The 21281-nt window shown below is 45.5% G+C and overlaps 1 pseudogene; it reads right to left on the reverse strand.

Moving 5' to 3' along the window:
• Window positions 1-4619: 4619 nt before the first annotated feature.
• Window positions 4620-5273, reverse strand: LOC142844733 (large ribosomal subunit protein eL19-like; annotated as a pseudogene).
• Window positions 5274-21281: the final 16008 nt, after the last annotated feature.

Here is a 21281-nt window from a genome sequence, read left to right on the forward strand (position 1 = left end):
TAAATTTTGATTGGCATCTCTTCTCTTTTAAATATTTGGTAGAATTCATTTGTTTCCAGAACTAATTTTATTGGGAGAGTTTTAGAGTTATATTATTAAAAATGAAATATAAATTCAAGATTTCAAGTAAAAATAAATTAAATATCTGCATAGCATATAGTGCTCTAAAATGTGTACGTGTTATAGAATGTCTCAATCAAGCTAATTGACATGTTTACTACCCTCACACACTTAACCCTCTCAGGGATGTTTTTAAGTGTTTTATATGTTAGAAAACATACTTCACAATTAGAGCATGGGGACTCAGCAGTAAAAGGGAGGTCATTTATTTTGCAATTTTGTGAAGTCAGGCATCAGCCCAGGAGGGCAGGCAAACTCATCAAATACAGAGAGCAATTTTTAAGCTGGACTGTGATTCCTTCCCACTTTCCTCTTTGACTACGTGATGGGAGGGTTCGACCTCACAAAAGACCTAGGTCTTGTCCTTCCCTCTGCCTCTTACATTTGTCCTTAGTGCAAACCTTCCATGAGTTTATTTCTACATTCTCCCTCCTGTGTGTTTTAAAGTTGATCAAGCCCATGTCCTTGCCATGTCTTCAGGTCATCAGGCAGGCTTGGTTGGTGGTAATGTTTTAATTCTGATCATCTCGCTTTGGGGAACAGAGTAGCTGGACAACAGATGCTAATAGGGGTCTAATTTTGTTTTGTTGTTGTTCATTTGTAGCTGAATCCACGCTGGCGTGGGAGAACCATTAGAGTTAATTTCCTGCATGTATGTTGCCACTAACTGTAGTAATTTGGGAGCTCTTGAAGTGGTCCTTTCTGTAGAATTGAAATTTGATTGCCTTTGAGCAACCTCTCCCCATGGACCATCCCCAGCTCTTGGTAGCTGACGTTCTACTCTCTGCCTCCGTGTGTTTGGTTTCCTTACATTTCACATATGAATGAGACTGTGAGTTGTCTCTCTGTGTGGGGGTGCCTGGGTCACATGGTAGCTCCAGTTTTGTTGTTTTGGGGCGACTCCACATAGTTTTCTGCAGTAGCCGCATGGATGTTCATTCTCCTCACCAGGACGCCAATGCCCCCCTCCATTCCCATCCTCACCAGTACCTGCTATCTTTTGGGATCACATCCGGAAAATCTTTATCAGATGAATATACCAGAAACTTCCCCTGGAGATCTCTTTGCCAGTTAAACCCTCTTTCCCGCTACAGGCCTCTTGAGATATTCTGTGTCTTGAGTCAGCATGAGTGGTTTCTGTGACTGCGTCCTTGTTACCGTGACCATCGCTTCGCTGTGGACAGCTGCCCTCAGTGCTCTCCACGATGTTTGCAGCTTCTGGAAGGTCAGTAGCCATGCCCACTCTCCAGTTTCCGCATTTTTTTCTCTTTTTCATACGCTGAAGTTCCACCAGCCTTGTTGATTATATAAAAGACAAATGGCTGCTTTGACTTTTGGATGCTTTTCTAGCCTCTATGTTGTTATCTCTGCTTTGATCTCTCTTTTCTCCCTTCTGTTATCTCTGGATTTAGTTTGTTATTCTTTTTGTCAGTTCCATAAAATATAAAACCAAGTCACTGATTCGTGATAATTCTTTTGTAAAGTAAATATCGACAGCTATTCCTTTTCCTGTGGTCGCTGTTGCAGCAATTCCTCATCAGTTTTGGTCTGCCATGCATTTTTTAAATCATCTTAAAGTATTTTATATTTTTTCAGTGATTTCTGGTTTTGTTCACTGGCTATTTAACAGTAATAGATTAATTTCTGTATATTGCTACATTTTCTAATTTCTTTCTGTCATGGACCCCTATCTTCTGTTCAGTGATGTCATTCAATTGTGTGGTGCAATTTAAAAATCCACTGGCAATTGTTTTTGGCATTGAACTTTGGCGTCCCAGAGAAACGTTCCATGTGCATTTGAGAAGAATATTTGTTCTGCTGTTATTGAGCGGTGCCCCGTGAGTGTCTGTTAGGTTTTGCTGATTCACGGTGTTGCTCACATCCCGTTTCCTCCTTCCTGGAAGTACCAACAAGTTATACTGGGATGGTGGGCTGAGTGTGTATGGCTTCCTTCCACTAGACTGGCAGGTGAGGGGTGGTAGTTGGTGTACACAAGGCTGACGGCCCTTGGAATTTACTAGCTTTCTTTAATCAGCCACGTCATTGGATGCTGTAAATGTCTGATTGGCCTTTGGTACTCCAAACTGTAGATTCTGACAGTTCTTGCTAGCCTCAGTAGCTGCTTTGGAGGAAGTAAAGACACTTGTAGCTGCCCACACTGCCATTTTGGAAGGCATACTCCTTCATAAAGTGAACAAAATATTTTAAATAGGCAAGGATAGAAATTTACACCTGACAGACGTTCATGTCTGGCCTGCTGTAATGCCCACATCCACTGCTAAAGATAGGCCAACTGTGAGCTACTCTGGGTGATGCTGGGCTCCTGGTCTCATGGGTTGTGAGTGGAGACTCACTCTTGGCTGGTTGCTGGCACAGCTGATTTGGTGGTAGACTCTTTTCCACTGCGCTTAGCATGCCAGACTTGGCCAGCAAGTGCTGGAGACTGCTCGTCAGCCATCTTTCATGAGAACTGAGCAATCTCATGGCAACGTGGGGAGCCTGGTAGACTCTGCACACCCCAGTTGCCTCAAGCTCTTCTTGACTTCCCTGAATGCCAATGTTAGGCCATGGGAGTGCCCAAAACACAATCTGGGAAGCTCTGAGGTAGACAATAAATTGTATGAGCTAACCATGTCATCTCACCTCATAGATAAGTACTGCTCAGAGTGGAAGGCCAGGCAAAGAGCGCATTCTGAACCAGACTCGGATTTATCTCATTTAAAGGCCTCGTTCTTCACATCTTGCAAATGCTGCCTCTATTTCAGATGAAGAAGAATCAAGGACCAGGGCATCCAGGGAAGAACTCTTGGAGGAGGGCTTTGTTGAGCTTTGAAGACTGAATGGAATTTGAGGAGCCTGGAGCAGGTGGTGGTATATTCCTGGAAGGATTCCAAGGCCCCTGACATGGCACTTATAGAGAAAGCGGGGAAGAGTAGCTGTGATGGCTTCTGGTTGGGTGCTTCTCCAGCCCAGCGGATTATCCAGGCAGTAGTGATTTCACACATTTTCTTGTTCCCCTGATTTCATATGGCTGTTATTTAAAGCAGCGAGAAAAACACTGGCAGGGAAAGCAAGAGCTCCGAGGAGAGTGTTTGCACGAACAACCTCTTGTGATGTCCGTTTGAGAGTTGTAAAATCATTTGCTTCTTAGAGCAATGGACTCCGAATTGGCCTCTGTCCCTCTGTTGTCTGCCTGCCGCTGCTCCCCTCTAAACTGAGCAGCTTCAGCCCATGGAGACTGCCGTGACTTGAATATGGTTTGAGTACATGCTGCCCCTTCCCCAGGGTTCATATGTTGATACTCAGTCCCCACTGAGGGCTTCAGATAATGTTAGGTGGGCGGAACATTGGTCTGACGGTGGTGTGTAAGGAGGGGTTATTTAGGAAGTGATTTAGACAAAGTCATGAGGGCAGAGACTCCCTGGTTGAGTGCTGGTGGTTTTGTAAGAAGAGAGAGAGTCTAGAAGACACACACATGCACATGTGTGCACAGGTTCAGACACACACATGCACATGTGTGCACAGGTTCAGACACACACATGCGCATGTGTGCACGGGTTCAGACACACACATGCGCATGTGTGCACGGGTTCAGACACATACATGCGCATGTGTGCACGGGTTCAGACACATACATGCGCATGTGTGCACGGGTTCAGACACATACATGCGCATGTGTGCACGGGTTCAGACACATACATGCGCATGTGTGCACGGGTTCAGACACATACATGCGCATGTGTGCACGGGTTCAGACACATACATGTGCATGTGTGCATGGGTTCAGACACACACATGCCTGTGTGTGCACAGGTTCAGACACAAACATGCCTGTGTGTGCACAGGTTCAGACACATACATGCGCATGTGTGCACAGGTTCAGACACACACACACGTGTGTGTGTGTGTGTGTGTGTGTGTGTGTGTACACAGGTTCTCTTGACACATGATGCTCTCTGTTTCCTCAGCATTCTTTCAGCAAGAATGGCATCCCGAGGTACAGCCCTATATCTTAGGATAGAAATGTGGGTAAAACCCACCTCTTCGTTATAAAATGAACTCAGCTACTTCATTAGAACAATAAAACTGGACAAATAAACAAAGCTAATCAGGACTACAAACAAGAGAAATACTCCTTTCTAGGTTATCACATTATTTAAAATGCCTACAAACAAATAATAATGTTAAAATAACTACTAAAGAATATTTACATACAAAGTTGTTGTTTATTACTTATTATTAGAGGTCACTTATTGAACATGGTACTGATCACATAAGTACATCTTTATGTAAGTATGTAAGACACTTTATTTTAGAATACACCATCCTTCTGCGGATGCGGTTTATATAAAGCACTTGCCCCGCACATGCAAGGCTCTAACTTCAAAACTAAAGCAAACAAAACAGCCAACCAACCACCACCACACACAGCGAACAAACCAACCGACTGCCACCACCACCAGAAACCTGGCCACCATTCCTAATCATCAGGAAAGATATTTTTTTTAAAGGCTTGTTTTATTTTAATGACTGATCCACCTGAGGCCACAGGCAGCCCACTACGTACAGACTCGAGGGAAGCTCTATTTCTCGGACTCTTCCTCCTTGGACAGAGTCTTGATGATCTCCTTCTTGGCCTGGAGGTGCTCCTCCTGGCGCTTTCTTGCTTCCTTGGTCTTAGACCTGTGAGCCTCAGCCTGGTCAGCCAGGAGCTTCTTGCGGGCCTTGTCTGCCTTCAGCTTGTGGATGTGCTTGTTTTTGAAGACATTCCCTTTGACCTTCAGGTAAAGGCTGTGATACACATGGCGGTCAATCTTCTTGGATTCACAGTATCTCCTGAGGAGGTGGTGCAGGATCCGCCCTCATTCTTCTCATCCAGGTCACCTTCTCAGGCATTTGGGCATTGGCAGTACCCTTCCGCTTTCCTATGCCCATATGCCTGCCCTTCCGTCGAACCAAAGTGTTTTTCCGGCATCGAGCCTGGGAATGGACAGGCTTCCAGATGATCAGCCCACCTTTGATCAGCTTCCGTATCTGCTGACGGGAGTTGGCACTGGCGATTTCATTGGTCTTGTTGGGGTCAACCAGACCTTCTTTTTACCACAGCGCAGGACGCTAGAGGCAAGCCTCTTCTGTAGCCTGAGCATACTCATGGCTCAGGAATGGTGTCTGTCCTGTACGCCGTATCTTTCTCACCAAATGTGAAGACTTTTTGGCTGGGATAGAAGAAGTTCTGGCTCTCCGAGATCTCTTTTGTCCCGTTTTTGTTATCTGTCTCCTTAGGCAAAGATGGCCGCTCCACCTGGCCAGGAGGCGTTATGGTGGCGGCAGCACGGCACTGTCGTGGCGAATCGGCTGTCTGAGTTGGGAGAACTCAACATTGGGAGGATTCTGGCCACAGGAGGAAGCTCGGCTCCTTCTATTGCTTATTTGAGGCCGATTGTTATGATCATTGCAATGAACGGTTTGGCTGGGGTTGAACGCCAGGACATGTGTTTTCAGTTAGAATTGCATGACTAAGGACGAGCGAGCACACACTTCGTGCCAGTGAGATGGGGCAGGTTACACATATGAGTTTGGAATAATCAGAATGATCTTTAGAAATCGACAAAAGGCCAGAATGTGACAGAGGCGCACGGAGGTTTCTGCTGAGACCACAAGGACGCTGCTGACACATGGTCCCCGCAGTTGCTGGGTTTCTGTCGTCCCCCCACCCGGGACGAGTCCTTCTGCGCTCACCTCGTCACCCACCTCAGGCAGACTCTTGGGCCCTTAGACCTGCTTATTTCCTTCCCTCCCAAAGGGTCCTGACACCCAGGAGGGCAGGGCCTGCTCCAGTTCTGGCACGGGGTTTGTGGTGAAGGAGGCGATGCTGGAATCTTGGAACCATAAAGTGTGGTTTGGGGATGATCCACAGACTTAGCCTCCAAACTGCCCTTCCCCCTCCCCACGGCAGCACACTCTGGAATGACCTATCCAGGCCTATGCTTCTTTGAGAGTGAGGAAGAGAAAGTATTTGGTGTCCTCTACAGCTGACACCATCAGGGGCCCAGTAGTCTTCTGGAGCACAAATTCTAATTGCTCTTAATAATAAAAACCCGGAGTCAGTAGGGGGTGAAAGCTGAGAGATCAGAGAAGCAGAGCAGACACTAGAGAGTTCTTTTTACCTCTACTGAATCCTAGACCCAAGGGGTGATCTTACCTCTACAAATCCTCAAACTGCATGCTCAGACTGAATCCTCAGACTGCATCTGAGCTCCTGTCTCCTCCCACCTTATATTCCTCTCTCTGCCCAGCCATATCGCTCCTATCTCCACCTCCCTAATGCTGGGATTAAAGGCATGTGATCTCAAGTGCTGGGATCACCTTTATGTGAGCTGTTTCTCTTTTAGGCAGATTCAATCTCGTGTAGCCCAGGGTAGCCTTGAACTCACAGAGATCCCTCTGCCTCTGTCTGGGATTAAAAGTGTGTGTCACCACTGCCTGGCTTCTATGCACTCTGATCTTCAGACAAGCTTTGTTAGATCACAACCAATCACAGTGGTTTCCTTTCGCTCGTGCTGGGGAGTAGCTGCAGGTGGAGATCTGGAGAAGCTGCTGATACTTGCTGCATAGTGGCAAGTTTCCATCTTTGCCTCCTGGGTTGCGAACTCCGTCTGTTTCTGGCAACCATCATTGCTCTATTCTCGTTTATGTCTAATTTGAACTAATTTGAAAAGTAGAAATACTTCTTCAGTTCGTTCAGTATGGGTGGATATAGTATCAATTTCTCATTATCGTAACAAAGTCCCTTACACACAGGACTGTTTGGGCTCAGGCTGTCAGTGGGCGTGGTCCATATGACTGGCTACAGTGCGAAGTGTGCTGGGCTGTGGTGAGGTGGGATGTCATGCTGGAAGGGCATGGTGGAGCAAGGGTTGCTCACCTCACAGTGGTCAGGAAGCAGAGACAGAGCGACAGACAGACAGATGGGTCAGGGTGAAATATCCTTCAAAGACACCCCCAGCAACCTACCTCATCCAACCAGGCCTCACTTCCTACAGTTCCACTATCTCACAAGAGTCTGCTCAGAATTGGAATCCTTCTGTGAGCCCATCCATTCATAAAGGCGGAGCCCTCATGAGCCAATCGCTTCCTCAGTTTCTCCCTCCGACCACAGCTGCATCTGAGGCTTCAACATGCAAGCCTTTGTATGTAAACCACAGCAGGTTTCCAGGTGACCCCCTATGGTCACCACTTCACGGACTGTCTGTAAATGTCATTAGCAGTGACAGTGAAGATGAACAGCGTCTCCAGCTCAAGTTCACCTGACCCTGGGTCTTCTATTCCACGGAAGCAGCTGACCTGGCAAGCGGGAGAGGCTGAGCGCAGCTGGAGAGAGGTAGGCAGACTGACTTGACATTTGCCGTCGCTTGGATCTTAAGGAGGTTATGACATTTTACAAAATCTCAGGGCCCCTGGTTTGAAAAACAGAGATTATAACAGTGGAATACTCATCAGGAAAATCCATTTTTCTTTTTGGTTTGTCTGTGGGTGGGTTCTTGCTCCTGCATTCCAGAAATGCTTTCCACATAACATCCAAGCCTTTACTCCCCCAGTCTCTTCTGCAAGGTGGCAGGCACCTTCTGTAGACTTGCAGTTGCAAGGGACTCCTCACAGGAGATTGTGGTGGGTTGATGGCATTTTCGGGGTAGCAATGGTGGCATTCCGTGTCCAGTGCTGATGTTAGTGGCATAGACTGGGCTAGCAGCTTCCCAGAGCGGCAACGGCCATCTCATCACTGACTCAGTAATGTAATTTTATGCACCATCCTTGCCTGGAGAGCCTCAAAAGTGGTTTCGCAGCCTTCCTGCTAACACTGTGGCTGTATGCTAACTCAGCCTCTGATGGGGGGAGAGATCTCTCTGGAATCTGTCCTCCAACACCAGTGAGAATTGGGGAGAGGAGATGCCGCCAGTGGACTGAAGCCAGGGTATCTCCTGACAGGCCTCAGTATCAGGTTCAATTTACATCCTCATTTTATACTCTAAAACCATAAGGTAGGGTGGGCAAGATTCTACAGAAGCGTGTGTCGGCAGGTTGTTAGGGCAACAGCCCAACACATTGTTAAAGCGGTTTCTCCAGGTCATTCTGTTCCAGGTAACACATGAAGTCACGCTTAGAAAGGGCCAGTACAAGCAGTGCTTTGGGCAAATCAATAAATCAGCATCTAATAATTGCTCTTTCCTACCTCAAGCCCATATTGGTCTCTATACCTCACCTCCACAAGTTCTGATTGGCACTCATTCAGTGGGTATTAACGAGAGGATACAAAGAAATCGCTTAGCTTGGTGTGACATGCAGTAGGTGTGTGTATTAGCTATCTTTCTATTGCGGTTATAAAACGCCATCATCCTCTTCCATATAGATAAGAATCAGTAACAACCGGTAGGCATGGCAACAGGCAGACATCAGGAAGCTGAGAAATCACATCCTTAATCACAAGCAGGATGCAGAACCAGTAAACTCGGAGTAGGTAAGGTTTTTACCCCCAAAGCCCACCCCCAGTGACGTACTTCCGCCAGCCTGCTTGCACCTTATAACTTCCTGAAACAGCACCACCTACTGTGAAGCAAATATTCTCCTTTCGACGCCTGTGCGGGTGGTGTATTCGTATTCAAACTGCTGCAGCTTTCAAGGAAAATAAAGCCTGTAACTGCTGTGGGAGAAGCAGCAAGCAGAGTGTGAGGTGAGGCTGAAATCACATCTACTGTGCTGTGAGCATTCGAAAGAGAGAAGCCTGAAGGTGAATTGCTCGATAGAATGTACAAATGAAATCTTAGGTCTCACAGAATCAACTGGATGCAAGCTTTCTTTCTCATTTAGAAACGAGGAATGTTCTGTGTCCTGCGTGAATTACTGCCACCAGTGGGCTAGTGACAGGGTTGAGCTGGAACCCTGTCTCACTCTTGGGTCTCCCTGTTCTTCACCCAACCACCTTGCTCTTTCAGTGGAAGAATTAAGAAGCAGGTGTGCTTGGCGTGGGTTAGGTTCTGTGGGGAATTAAAAAGGAACAGTTGTTAGCAAGTGAACGCTTCTTTCTCCCGTCGTCGGTCAAACCTGGAGGGGCAGAGTCTACGCAGGCATGCTCAGAACGACTGGAGAAAAGAGAGCAAGAAGAGGGTGGGGTTGGTGCCTGTCTGGGAGGAGCCACAGTCCAGGACAGCCATGGCAGGCTCTGGTCAAGGGAGTGCTGTGGTGAAGCTGGTGGGCAGGGTAGCTCTCACCTCTGGGATGTGGTCAGGGCCATTACAATAACAACATGTTCACTAGGGGAAAGCCAGTTAGAAGTTTTGACAGTTTGTTTTTTAAAGGACATCTTATTATGACTTAAACACACACACACACACACACACAAACACACACACGGGGCAGGGGAGAGAGGTGGGGAGAGAGGTGGGGAGAGGGAGGGAGAGAGAGGAATTGAATTATGATACAAAATGGGAAGGCAAATCTGCCTTGTGGGCTCCCAGAGCTGCCCCATGGCCGACCCTCTTAGTAATCTTCAGGCTTCTGTCTTAGTCACAATAAATGAAAACAACAAGGGAGGTGTCTTTCTGGAATTTTTAGAGGCTCTCTATGGGTAAGACCTCTGATCTGCAGCACCCAGGAAGCAAAGGGTGGTTGCCTAAGTCCAGGTGGTTTCTAGCCTAATATTCTATCTGCTAAGAAACCCCTCCCCTCAGACCCACATGTCTAGAACTTCATGTAAACATTGGAATCAGGTCTAGGGCACGCCTGGAATCCCAAGCAGGAGGGATCACAAGCACAAAACTTTTCTGGGCAACAGAGTCAATTCAAAGCCAATTTAGGTAACTGAGGGAGATGCTATCTCAAAACTGATAGTAAAAGAGGGTTGGATGAAGATCTCAGTAGATAGTTTTCCTGTCTCTACCCCCTGCTCCCAAATTTCTCAGAGGTTTAGTAGAAATTATAAATGCTCAACCACATAGCTTAGGCTTATTAGTAACTAGATCTTACAGCCTAATCCATTTCTATTCATCTATGTGCTGCCCCAAGGCTTGTGACTTTTGTTTCCCTTTTTGTGTGTCTGACTCATTCTCCATCTGGCCAACGACTCCTCTGATTCCACCATTCCTCATCCCATAATTCTCTGTTTGACTTCCCCCACCTAACTTAATCCTGTTCAGCTGTTGGCCAGTCAGCTTGTTTATTAAACCAATCACAGTGACATATGTTCACACAGTATACAGAAGGATTCATCCATAGTAGAGCTCACAGGCAGAGCATTTGCTTAGTGTGTGAAGCCTTGGGTTTGGTTCCTAGTATGGAGGTGGGGTGGGGTGGAGGTGGTGGGGGAGGTGGCACTCATGGATATTGCCATATTTCTCCAGTTTAGTTTGCTGGGACCTGCCCCTTGCCTCATTTCAAAATTGCTTTTTGCTGGGCATGCAGGCATTTCTGCACACTGTCAGCTTTGTTGCCTGAGTGACAGTGAAATGAGCTGGCTAGGCCCCTGGCTGCTACTTGGAAGGGACTGGAGGCTTCAGTCTGTGGAGATGCAGGGATGGAGCCAGTGCTCCCTGGCCCTGGCCTTGCTTCTTGGAGTTGACGTAGGTGGTGAAGGGTTTTTAGCCGTAAGTCTTAGCTATCCCACCTCTAGAATTCTTCTCAAGAGAGAATGTGGACCTACTTCCAGCCTGCCAAGGTCTGCTGAAGAAAGTTCATTTATTCAGAAGAAAGTGACTTTTCTTCTTTTGTAGGTGAAGAGGGGGAACTCTGAAACTGGAGCCTCGCTCTAGGGGGAGAATCACAGGAGGTCTCCAGTTGGCTGCTGGTTTTGACTTGGGAAGAGGTTAGGTCTTACTTTCTTTTTTCCTTTCACAAACAACATTCCCTGTCAGGGACCAGCCTTGACAAAAATACCTCTTGCCAGGGTAGAGGCATGGGGATTTAGAAATATAATAAAAAATATAAAAACACAAATGAAAATAATGAAATGGAGAAATATAGAATAGTATCAGGAGGGAATTCCAGTACTGGAATTCACCCGTGTTTAATTTTCAATTGTTTTAAATACCCCTGACCCCAAAAGGTAGGAGTAAGACCCAAAAAAACTGCATTGTCATGATCCAAGGAAATGAACATACCAATTAAAGGTCATGGGCTAGGTCCGCAGTTAAACATTCTGTTGCTAGAACAAAACAAGTCACACTCATACCCTAGACCAAAGCATTCTGTAGAGGGACCACTCCCTGGGTGGAATTCAGAACTTTCTCCATAAAGGAACTGGACTCTTAGTTGGACCCTTAGACTTTTGTTAGAGGAAGGAACATATCCACTTCTCTGTTCCTGCAGTACAAGGGCTGGCTATTAGCCACACCTGTTGACAATAACCTTGAGAGAGCAGAACTCTCTGACCTAAGTCTAGGTTGGGACCTTTGTTTGAGGAGGAAACACAATAACCTTGAAGGAACTAGAGGTAAATTCCAACTCTCTGACCTTTGATCAATGTGGAGATAGACTCATATTTTCCAGCCTCTACTATTCCCCTCTCTGAGTCTTACCTTTTACAAAGCAGTTTCTTGCTCTGCTCCGTGCTTTACTTGACTTGGCATTTCTTTTCCCCTTCCTGAGATGCCATCTTTCTTTCAGGACATCCTTAGCTCCTTCTCAGGCACACGCTTCTCTACTAATACTGAAACTTAAAGGCTCATTCCTGCATCCCCTCCCTTCTTGCTCTTTCTTCTTCAGGCTCTACAACCCACTAAACTCTCACTCATGAGGCCCTGCCATTGACATTTACTTCCTAGTCTGACTTTCTCCTTTGAAATCCAGGCCAAGGATCTCCTCATGTATCCACTTGGTGGTATCAGAAACACCTCAGATTCAACACGAATAAGATAGTCACAAAGTTCCCTCCACCAATCCTGACTCAGCCACTCTTCCCCAGTGTATTACAATCTTCAGTGTATTACAAGTTGCAGTAACCAAGGCATCTTTCATCTCTCACAACCCATACCCAATCCCCTAGCTGTCAGAGGCCCTGCATCAGTCCCTACCACCATCTCTGGTCCTTTTATTGTCCTTTGCCTGAATGATTCCAGGTTGCACTAGCAAGCAATATTTGTATTTTTTAAATTATATTTATTTTTTGAGAATTTAATATATTTATACAATGTATTTTGATTATATCTACCTGCCACACTATTCCCCCCAATCTCCTCCCAGTACCCACAATATGTTTTACTAACCACCTTTCTGTTCTTTGTCATTCTTCTCCTATTTCTCCTCCTCCTCCTCCTTTTTCTCCTCCTTCTCCCCCTTTACATCCCACTAAGTATATTTAGTGTTGTCTGTAATAGTCTGTTCTGTCTCTGTAAGAGACAAGCCCTGCCTACTCCCTCCCTGTCTGCTGAGGCAGGCAGATCTTCCTTTCTGCTTGCAGCCCAAGCTTTTCTATCTCCCTCTTGAAGAAGCAGCTTCTGTCTCTCCCTTCTCCCCACTTCTCCCATTTCCCCTTTCTGGTTCTCCTCTCTCTCTCTCTCTCTCTCTCTCTCTCTCTCTCTCTCTCTCCTCTCCTCCCCTTCTCCACTTTCCCCTCCATAACCCACTAAATAAATATCCAACCTCACTCTGCATGGCATGCCTATCCATGCCTCTGTCTCTTGCCCACCGCAAGGCTCCCTATCCAGGACTAGCCACCTTTGGAGGCCTGCAGCGTGGTCTTGTGGTGTGCCGATCTGTCTGTCTCTCCTCATGGAACTGGCTGCCCCATCGAGGTCTCTCACCCACCATGCAGCTCCCTACCTGGGACTCATGGGCCACTGCAGCCACTCAAGGAACTACATCATTCCTGTATGGGACTGGATGCCCTTGGGACCCACTGCCTGCCACTGCTTAGGTAACCTGTGGTGTGGTCTTGAGATCTGCTGCCCACTGCAGCCACTCGGGGACCTGCAGCATTTTATTTAAACCATTACATTGTCCACATGCAAATAATGAATGTGATGTACATGGAACTTAACAGTTCTCCTACCACCAAGGAAAAATGACTCTACTTGCCTCAGCAGTCATCAGCTGCCAGGATTTCCTCAGCTGGAGGTGCAGTCTGATGACCAGTCGGCTTGGTCCTTGGTAGTTCGTAGGCATGTGACTGCAGCTGCTGTGAGCTCATCACCAGCCAGGTCACATCCCAAAGACAGCATGTCACAGCACTCCTCCCCATTCTCTAGGCTTGCATTCTTTCCACCCCTTCTTCCACAATGATCCCTTAGGGAATTTAATACAGGTGTTCCATTCAGGGCTGAGCACTCAAGATGATGTATTCTCAGTACTTTAGTGAGTCTCTGCAATAACTATGGCCATTTGCAAAAAGAAACTTCTCTCACTAAAGTGGGGGAGGAACACAAATCTATGGATATAAACATAAGTATTTAGAAGGCAGTTTGACAAGATGTCCTGTTAGCAAATAGGTTCCTTCTAGGGTCTATGACCTCATAAGCCTGATTTTTGACCAGGGTTATAGTATTAGTCACTAATTTCTTCTTGTAGAGAAAGCCTAAAATCTAATCAGGTATTAGCTGGTTACTCAGATAAACTTCATGCCACTATTGCACCAGTGGGCACTCTTCCATGGTGTGTAGCATGGAGAGGCCAGTACTGGGCAAGACCATTGATGCCTTTTCTTCCCCCAGAATCCTGGGTAGCAGCTATCCGCACTGTGAAACCAACCAGCAGGAGGAAACTTCAAGATTGATTTCTCTATGTCCTTCAACAAAAATGTGTCTTTGGCAGTGGACTCTAACCATTGATAGATAGCCAAGAACAATGACAATAGGGAGCCTCATTGACCGGTAACTTACAGTGAGACATCCCATGGCTGGTACTGAGATTTTCATTGACTAAACTTTGTCTTCCGGGAGCAGCATTGTCTGTCAATGTAGAATATCTTCATTTAAACTCCTTTTAAAAAGTAATTATATTTTGTAATTATCTTGTAAACTAGGGTGTCTCCATAAATCTCCTTTATATATCCTTAGTTTTGGCTGACTCTCCATGTGTTCCCTCCTCCATCTTCCTATCCTTACGTACGATAACATGCTTGGCCTCCAGGCCAGGCCATCTTCCATATCCTATGTGTTCTACTACCCTGTTCTAGTTTTAGCTGGGTTGCGAGAGGGTAGGTTTCAATGTAGCCTTTTCATCTCACCTGTCATTTGTACTAGTGATAATGGTCGTTCTGACATAGGTGAGATGGATTCTTCAGGTAGTTTTAATTTGCATTGCCTTGATGGCTGAGGATGTAGAACAACCTTTATTCATGTTTCCTAACCACTGTGTTTCTTCTCTTGAGACATCTCTGACAAATTCCCTAGCTCATTTTTAAATTGACTTATTAATTTTATCGATGTTTAGTTCTAAATTTCTTTGTGTATCCTATCAGATTATTTTGTACAGTACACTTGGCAACAATTTTCTCCCATTTTATGGGCTGCCTCTTCACCCGATGGACAGTTCTCTTTACTATATAGAAGGCATCTAATTTAATAAGGTTCAATTTGTTGAGTGTTTTATTCCCTGTACTACTGGGGTCCTTTCTGTTAAAGGGCAAGAGCATCCTGCCATCATTACCCAAATTTCACTCTTTATATTCATCCTCACAGTTAGGACACGGGCTAGAGAAATCATACTTTTGCAAAGATTTTAGGGACAAAGCAAGTTGGCAGGAGTGACCCTGAGAGCAGGTTAAAACAATGACAGAGGTCAGATGGGGAAGAGGGGAGTAGAGCCATCTCATCTCCTAAACTGCACAAAGACGGATAAAGGGAGTGGCAGGTGCGGTGGTGCACACTCACATCATGAACACGCCCCGTGCACACGCAGACACACCCTGGACCACTGTCCAAGTCAGTCCAGGTGCTTCATAAATATCTGCTGGAGAAAAGACCGCCAGGGTTGCTTTTGGAGAAAACACTAGCAGCTTATTTTTTGTCTGTAGCTAGACAAAGATCCCAATATAAGACAAGCTTACTAAAGAATCGTCTTTAAAGATTGCTTTTCAACGCAGTCCTAGGAAACGCTCCTCCTCCGGTTCCTAGAGTGGGGTAAGATGGTCTTCTTTAGTTCCACCACTAACACTATCCTAATCTAACTCTCCTGTCAGAACTGAGAATGAAAAACCCCAGCTTTCGCTCCATGCACCAGGAAACCGAGGCACAGTCAAGCTGTGGAGCCCTGTTGAAGCTAAACTTTGTCAAACTGTCTTTGGAAAAAGACAAATAATTGGACATTGGGATATTTCCCCTAAGTTTGACTTCCCGACCTAGTAATTGACTTCTGAATCAATTATATTGTAAGAAAAGAAATGACTATTTGTGTAGTTCAGCCTTTCCTCAATGGAAGGGGAGTGGCTGCAGGGAGAGTGTGGGAAGAGGACAGAGGCTCTAAGGGAAGCTACAACTCCTCTGAAACTGTGGTTACAGACACTTGTGAGTCGCCATTGGGTCCTCTGGAAGGGCAAGCAGTGCTCATTACTGCTGAGTCATCTCTTTCTAGCCCTGATTCCAAGGATCAATGCAAAGCAACCCTGACCAGGGCAGCTCAAAGAAAATCATACTCCTGAGGCGGAGAAAGAGTTCAGAGATGAAAGGGCAGGGGACAGAGGCTCTGCAGCAGTGTTGTGTGTCACCCCGTGATGTTACACTCAAAAGAAGAAACTCAAAACAACTGACATTTGTTGTCTCTGTTTCTGTGTGCCCAGATACAGGAGTGGAAGTTAAGCTTCTGGCTGAGGCAAGGTCTCACAGCTCTGCAGGCAAGGTTCACTCAGCCCTCTTCTATGGCTGCTGGCAAGATTCTCCTCTACTCCTAGACACAGGGGCCTCTCCACAGATCTGCTTCCCTGCAAGCTCATGACTCTGCCTCTGGGCTTCTTCCAGAGTGAGAGGGGAGGGAAGAGGGAGAGCAGAGGAGGGGTTGGCAGCAACTAAATCTCTTCATGACTTATTCTCTGAAGTGACATTGACATATTTTTTGATTGTCCATCAATTTGTGGATATATCCTTAACACCACAGTATATACCTTATAAAGAATTTATGCACAGAAAAGACAGAGACCATTTCCAAGTCTGAGAAAACTAACAGTTCTGATCCAAGCAAATACAAGAACCCAACACACACTTTAAAAACATGTGCTAGTGTCTAATAAGTGTGTAAAAAACGTGTTCAATACCATTGGCAATCACAGTTGGAGTTGTAAAGAGGAACCAACACAGGCTTCCCAGAATGGATAAAACTTAAAGGATTGAAAATGTTGATTAAATATTGACAAGGGTATGAAGCAATTGGAATGCAACGTTGCTGGTAGCCACATAAAATAGTATGACAACTTTGTGAATTTCCTTAGAAACAATCTAACACACGCCTACCCTATAGTACAGCTAAGAAAAATGTACCCAAGAAGAAATGAAAATGTATTCGTGCAAATGTTTATATGCATATGTTCAAAGCAACTTTATTTACAATAACTAAAAACTAAAAATAAGAGGAATGTCGTTCAATGGATGATGGAGGAAAATGTGGTATAGCCATTCAATGGTGCACCACTCAGCCATACAAAAGAATAAGCTGCTAATACACAAAACTGCAAGGTAAGACCCAGAGTCATGATAAAGGAGCTTCAAGAGTCCATGCTGTATGGACCCAACTATACAGTCAAGAGATATGTGAGCTTACCAAGGGTGAATGCATCAGGAATGACCAAAGCAGATACAGTCTGCCTTGGGCTATAGGTAGAGGGAAAATAGAATAAAAATAACAGTAATAAGGATCATAATTAAAAATAACAATGATAAATTATCCTTGAGGATTGATGGAAATTGTCTCTATCTTGGTTGCTGGGTCAGTTTTAAAAGTAAATATATTTGTTAAATCTCACTAATTTATGTACCTTAAATAGACAATATTTTCTGAAAAAAAATAAAAGACTTTAAAAAGATGAGTGTTTGAAAGGCTAAAAGTCAGTAATTTTGCCTCTTTAAAACTGTAATGTCACATTGGACAGGGACTTTCACCATTTGCTTAACTTGGGCTTGGCAAAGCCCTCTTGTCTGTGTACATTTTTCAGAGGTGTAAGCCAGCAGTAGACAGTTGGTGGACGTGAGTTTTGAGAGTGTATGTAAGTGAATTGTTCTTCTGTTCCTTGCCCTGTCATAGACTTTCTGGTTTTGGATAAGTGTGTAAAAATACATTTGGTAGAAAAGTATAAAATCTAATATGAAGCTTCAAGCTTCTATTCCAAATGGACACCCTAACCGTATAGATGTTCTACGTAGTCTTTGGGCCTGGTTAATTTTGGTGCATGATTTTTCTTATTATAATAAAGTTTGTAAAATTAAAAGTTATTTAAAAATTTAAATAAAAAAGTTAAAAATAGTCAAGAGCATTAAAATAGCAGAAGAATCTACATGCTTAGACCACATAGAGAGCTTTCCCTGTCAGTCTGCTGAGTCCATCTATCATGAGAAAAATTAAATAAGCATCATCATCCACTTTGCTTCGAGTAGTATTTCAGATTCCAAAGGGGCATAAGTCCCTTCTTCATGACACCCTGAAGACGCACTGAGGGCAGACGGCAAACATCACATCAGAACCAGCACAGTGTGGGAAGAGGAAGCTATCAGATCCATGAGGACTAAAGAGCTGACTACCCAAGTGTGTGGAAGCTCAGAGCCTGCATCCCTCCAGGGGGAGTGGCAGAGGCACCCTGAGACCGCTAAGCTCTCCTGTATCCCCATTGAAGTTTTCAGGGTGGTTCTATTTATCTTTTCTGCCCCCCCCCCCCCGTTTCTCTCACTGATGTCTGCCTTTCTGCCTTCTCAGTTCTGAAATGAGTTCCACAGATACATAAGCCATGGGATTCCAAGTGTTGGGAAAGCAAGCAGTTCAAAATGGAGTGAGAAGGGAAGGCAAATCATTTTAAAATTAGGAAATTAAAAAAAAACCCTTTCTCCTTATTTAAGAGGGAGTTAAAGAGAAGCTCGTCTCCTGTTGTCTCAGTTAATTTTTGCTTTTGTCAGAGTTTGGAGACTGTGTCTCTTCCGAACGTCAGCTGACAATTGGAAGTGTTATTCATTCATCAACCAGAGCACACAAGCAGGAGGTTGTTTCTGATAGTTGGAGCAATAGCTTATTGTAAATTACATCAGATAATATGTAAGCCAATTAAATAGGAGTAAATATTCCTTAGAACAAATTAAGCTTTGGGCAAGTCATCCGAGCGGGGAGTGGCTGGGAACACCGCCCTGTGCCTCAGGCCCACTGGCTCTGTCCTGGTCCCCACCCAATGTCACTCATTTGTTTTTATTCTCTTTCTGTTTTGGAAGATATGCTTTCTGTCGGTAGGGGCTGAACAAATGTTTGTTAAATATTATGGACCTGGCAATGCCCTAGGTTTGGAGAATTCATTAGAAACACAAACAAATAATATTTCTTTTTTTTGGGGGGGGGAGGGTGATTTGAGACAGGGTTTCACTGTTTAGCTCTGGCTGTCCCAGAACTTGCTTGGTAGACCAGGCTGGCCTCGAACTCACAGAGTCCGCCTGCCTCTGCCTCTCAAGTGCTGGAATTAAAGGTGACACATGCTTGCTTTGTGTCTGTGCCTTGTTGTCCTCCTTACCGCCCACCCGATGGACCCTCTGGTTTTAAAGCCGTATTCTCCCTTCTGCCAAGGTTTTCTACAATCTTCAGTCTCTTCCCATCCAGATTCTCGAGGCCTTTCATAGTTACCAGTCCTGTAGTGGCTGGGGCAGGCTGTGGTGTTTGCTGATCCGTGTGTTTTACTGTGTACGTGAAGCCTGGCAGCGTGCAGACTTGTGGGGGCTACAGCAGCGTGCCCATTTCTCCACCCAGGGCCGACATCAGCCTGGGGTTCACCTTGCTGCTTAGCACTTGGGTTTGCTCTGTTTGGACTCAGTCTTGGGGCCATGGCACTTCAGGGGCAGTGAAGGACCGCATGCACCACGGGGATCCCGTGGGCTGCCGTTGCCTCATGATGTCACGGTCATTTGTTAGTCAGTGCTTGCTCTACTGTTTGCACAATGACAGCAGAGCCATCCCATGATACGTGGCTCAGCATAGTCTCTGTTATTAAGTGCGGGCTGGCTGTAATTAGATTCTCAGCGTTTCCCGGAATACATCTAAAGGTCCCGGACCATTCCCTTTGAAATGTTTTCCCTTGTTATCATTCGGCAAACTGAGCAATGGTTGGGGAAAAAAAAATCTAGTGAATTTCACCTCCTAGATAATTTTGAAGTGGCCGTGATGTTCGAAAGAAATCTGAAAAATGTGTATGTGTGTGTTTTTAATATTGAATAAAACAGTATGCCACTAGGTTTCATCTTCTAGTCTAAATTCCGTTTTACTTTTCCCTCATGCAGCGATTACAGGTGAATCTCTCTACATGCATACATATGCATTTACATCTGCTCATATGTATAAATGTTATACACGGCACAGCAGGACACCTCGTGGAAGGACAGCATTGAAACAGCTTATTTGAATGCTTCCAGTTGGCTTTATTTGACCCTAACATTGGGCCACACTTAACTCTGTGGAGAGGGTGGGTGTCGTAATGGGCAGAAGAGACAGAGGGTGGGTGTAGATAAAGAAAGGCAGACAGACACAGGAGGGAAAGAGCAGAAACCATGGCAACCATTTCAAAGTCGCTTTCTGGGCTCAGCGGTGTCAGTAGATCACTCGCCTAGTATGTGTGAGGGCCTGGGTTCAATTCCCGGCCCTGCAAAAAAAAACACACACATCAACAGCAACAAGAGTTATTTTTCCAATAAGGCAGAAACAGAACAATAAAAATACACTCTTTCTGTGAAAGAATGAAGACCAGGAAACTTTGCTATCCCGAGGCTTGGCCGAGTTCTCTCTAATCCCTGTTTCTCAGACACAGAAACAGCTTAGCTTAAGTTTAGTGGGGAATTTAGCAGCTTCATTTTGATGTCCAGCCTTGCTTATTGGGGTCTAGTATAGGAGCGCAGTCTAAAGCGATGACCTTCTTTGATTTGGAGTTAGTAATATCATGATGTTCTTGTGTACTAGTGAAACAGCGATCTATCAAAATCAGTGGAGGACAGATGGAATCAGGCTCGCTTTGCTAGTGGCACCATTAAACCATGCAGGCTCCCACAATAGAACTTCATATCTATTTTAGAGAGCTTGGTCTTTATTCAAGGAAGCAGGAAAGTATGGGGTTGAGAAGCAGGTTTTGTTGTTGTTATCAATGACATTGCTAAGACAGAGGTGTTTGCTGGTGAAGACCCAAGTCTGCTTTCCACGTATTTTTAGATCAGGCTTTGGCTTTTCGCCAGCTGCGCCACTATTCTGTGCATGCGCACGCACACCTACATGTATGCGCATGCGTGGTGGGGCAGCAGTGGTGGTGGTGGTGGTGGTGTGTGGGTGCAGATGCAGGTTTATTAGAGGTCTTCTACCATCGTTTCTCCGCATTACTTTCTCACTCACTCACCATTTTGGTTGGACCAGCTGGCTACTGAGCCCCTAGGTTCACCTGTCTCTACCCCAGCAGGGCTAGGGTTACAGATACACCCACAAGTTTTGTCTTGTGTGTGAGTGCAGGGAATCCAAACTGAGGTCCTCCTGCTTGCAGCAGTGAGCACTTCACCCACTGAGCAAACTCCCCAGCCCTGCATCACTACTCTGTGGCCTCTGTGAATGTAATTCAGGAGATGGGTCCTCCAGTCACTGCAGCTGTGAGCTGAGTCTTCATCGGAACCCCTTTCAAAAGCTTCCAGGAGTGGGCTGGGGATATAGCTCAGTGGTCGAGCACTTCCCCAGCCTGAGAGAAGTCACGTTCCATTCCTAACGTTGTCAAGCAAACAAACGCAAGCTGAAGTCAAGGCACAAAGAGCACTGGAAATCTCTGGTTTGAACTAGAGGCTTTGACCATGTGATCCCTTGCTGGAAGGTTTACGATGGTGTCAAGTTAGGACACTTTGCAGGTGAAGTTCAACCCCAAGCTGAGGGTCACAGCATTGTTTATATGCTGGCTGCACAGTTAGTCTGTGGTAGGGTCTAGTGCGTGTTTGATTCATACTGGCTGTTGTCATTGCGACACTGCTTCAGTTCCT

The sequence above is a fragment of the Microtus pennsylvanicus genome, chromosome 2, assembly GCF_037038515.1.
Source record: "Microtus pennsylvanicus isolate mMicPen1 chromosome 2, mMicPen1.hap1, whole genome shotgun sequence".
Classification (NCBI taxonomy): domain Eukaryota; kingdom Metazoa; phylum Chordata; class Mammalia; order Rodentia; family Cricetidae; genus Microtus; species Microtus pennsylvanicus.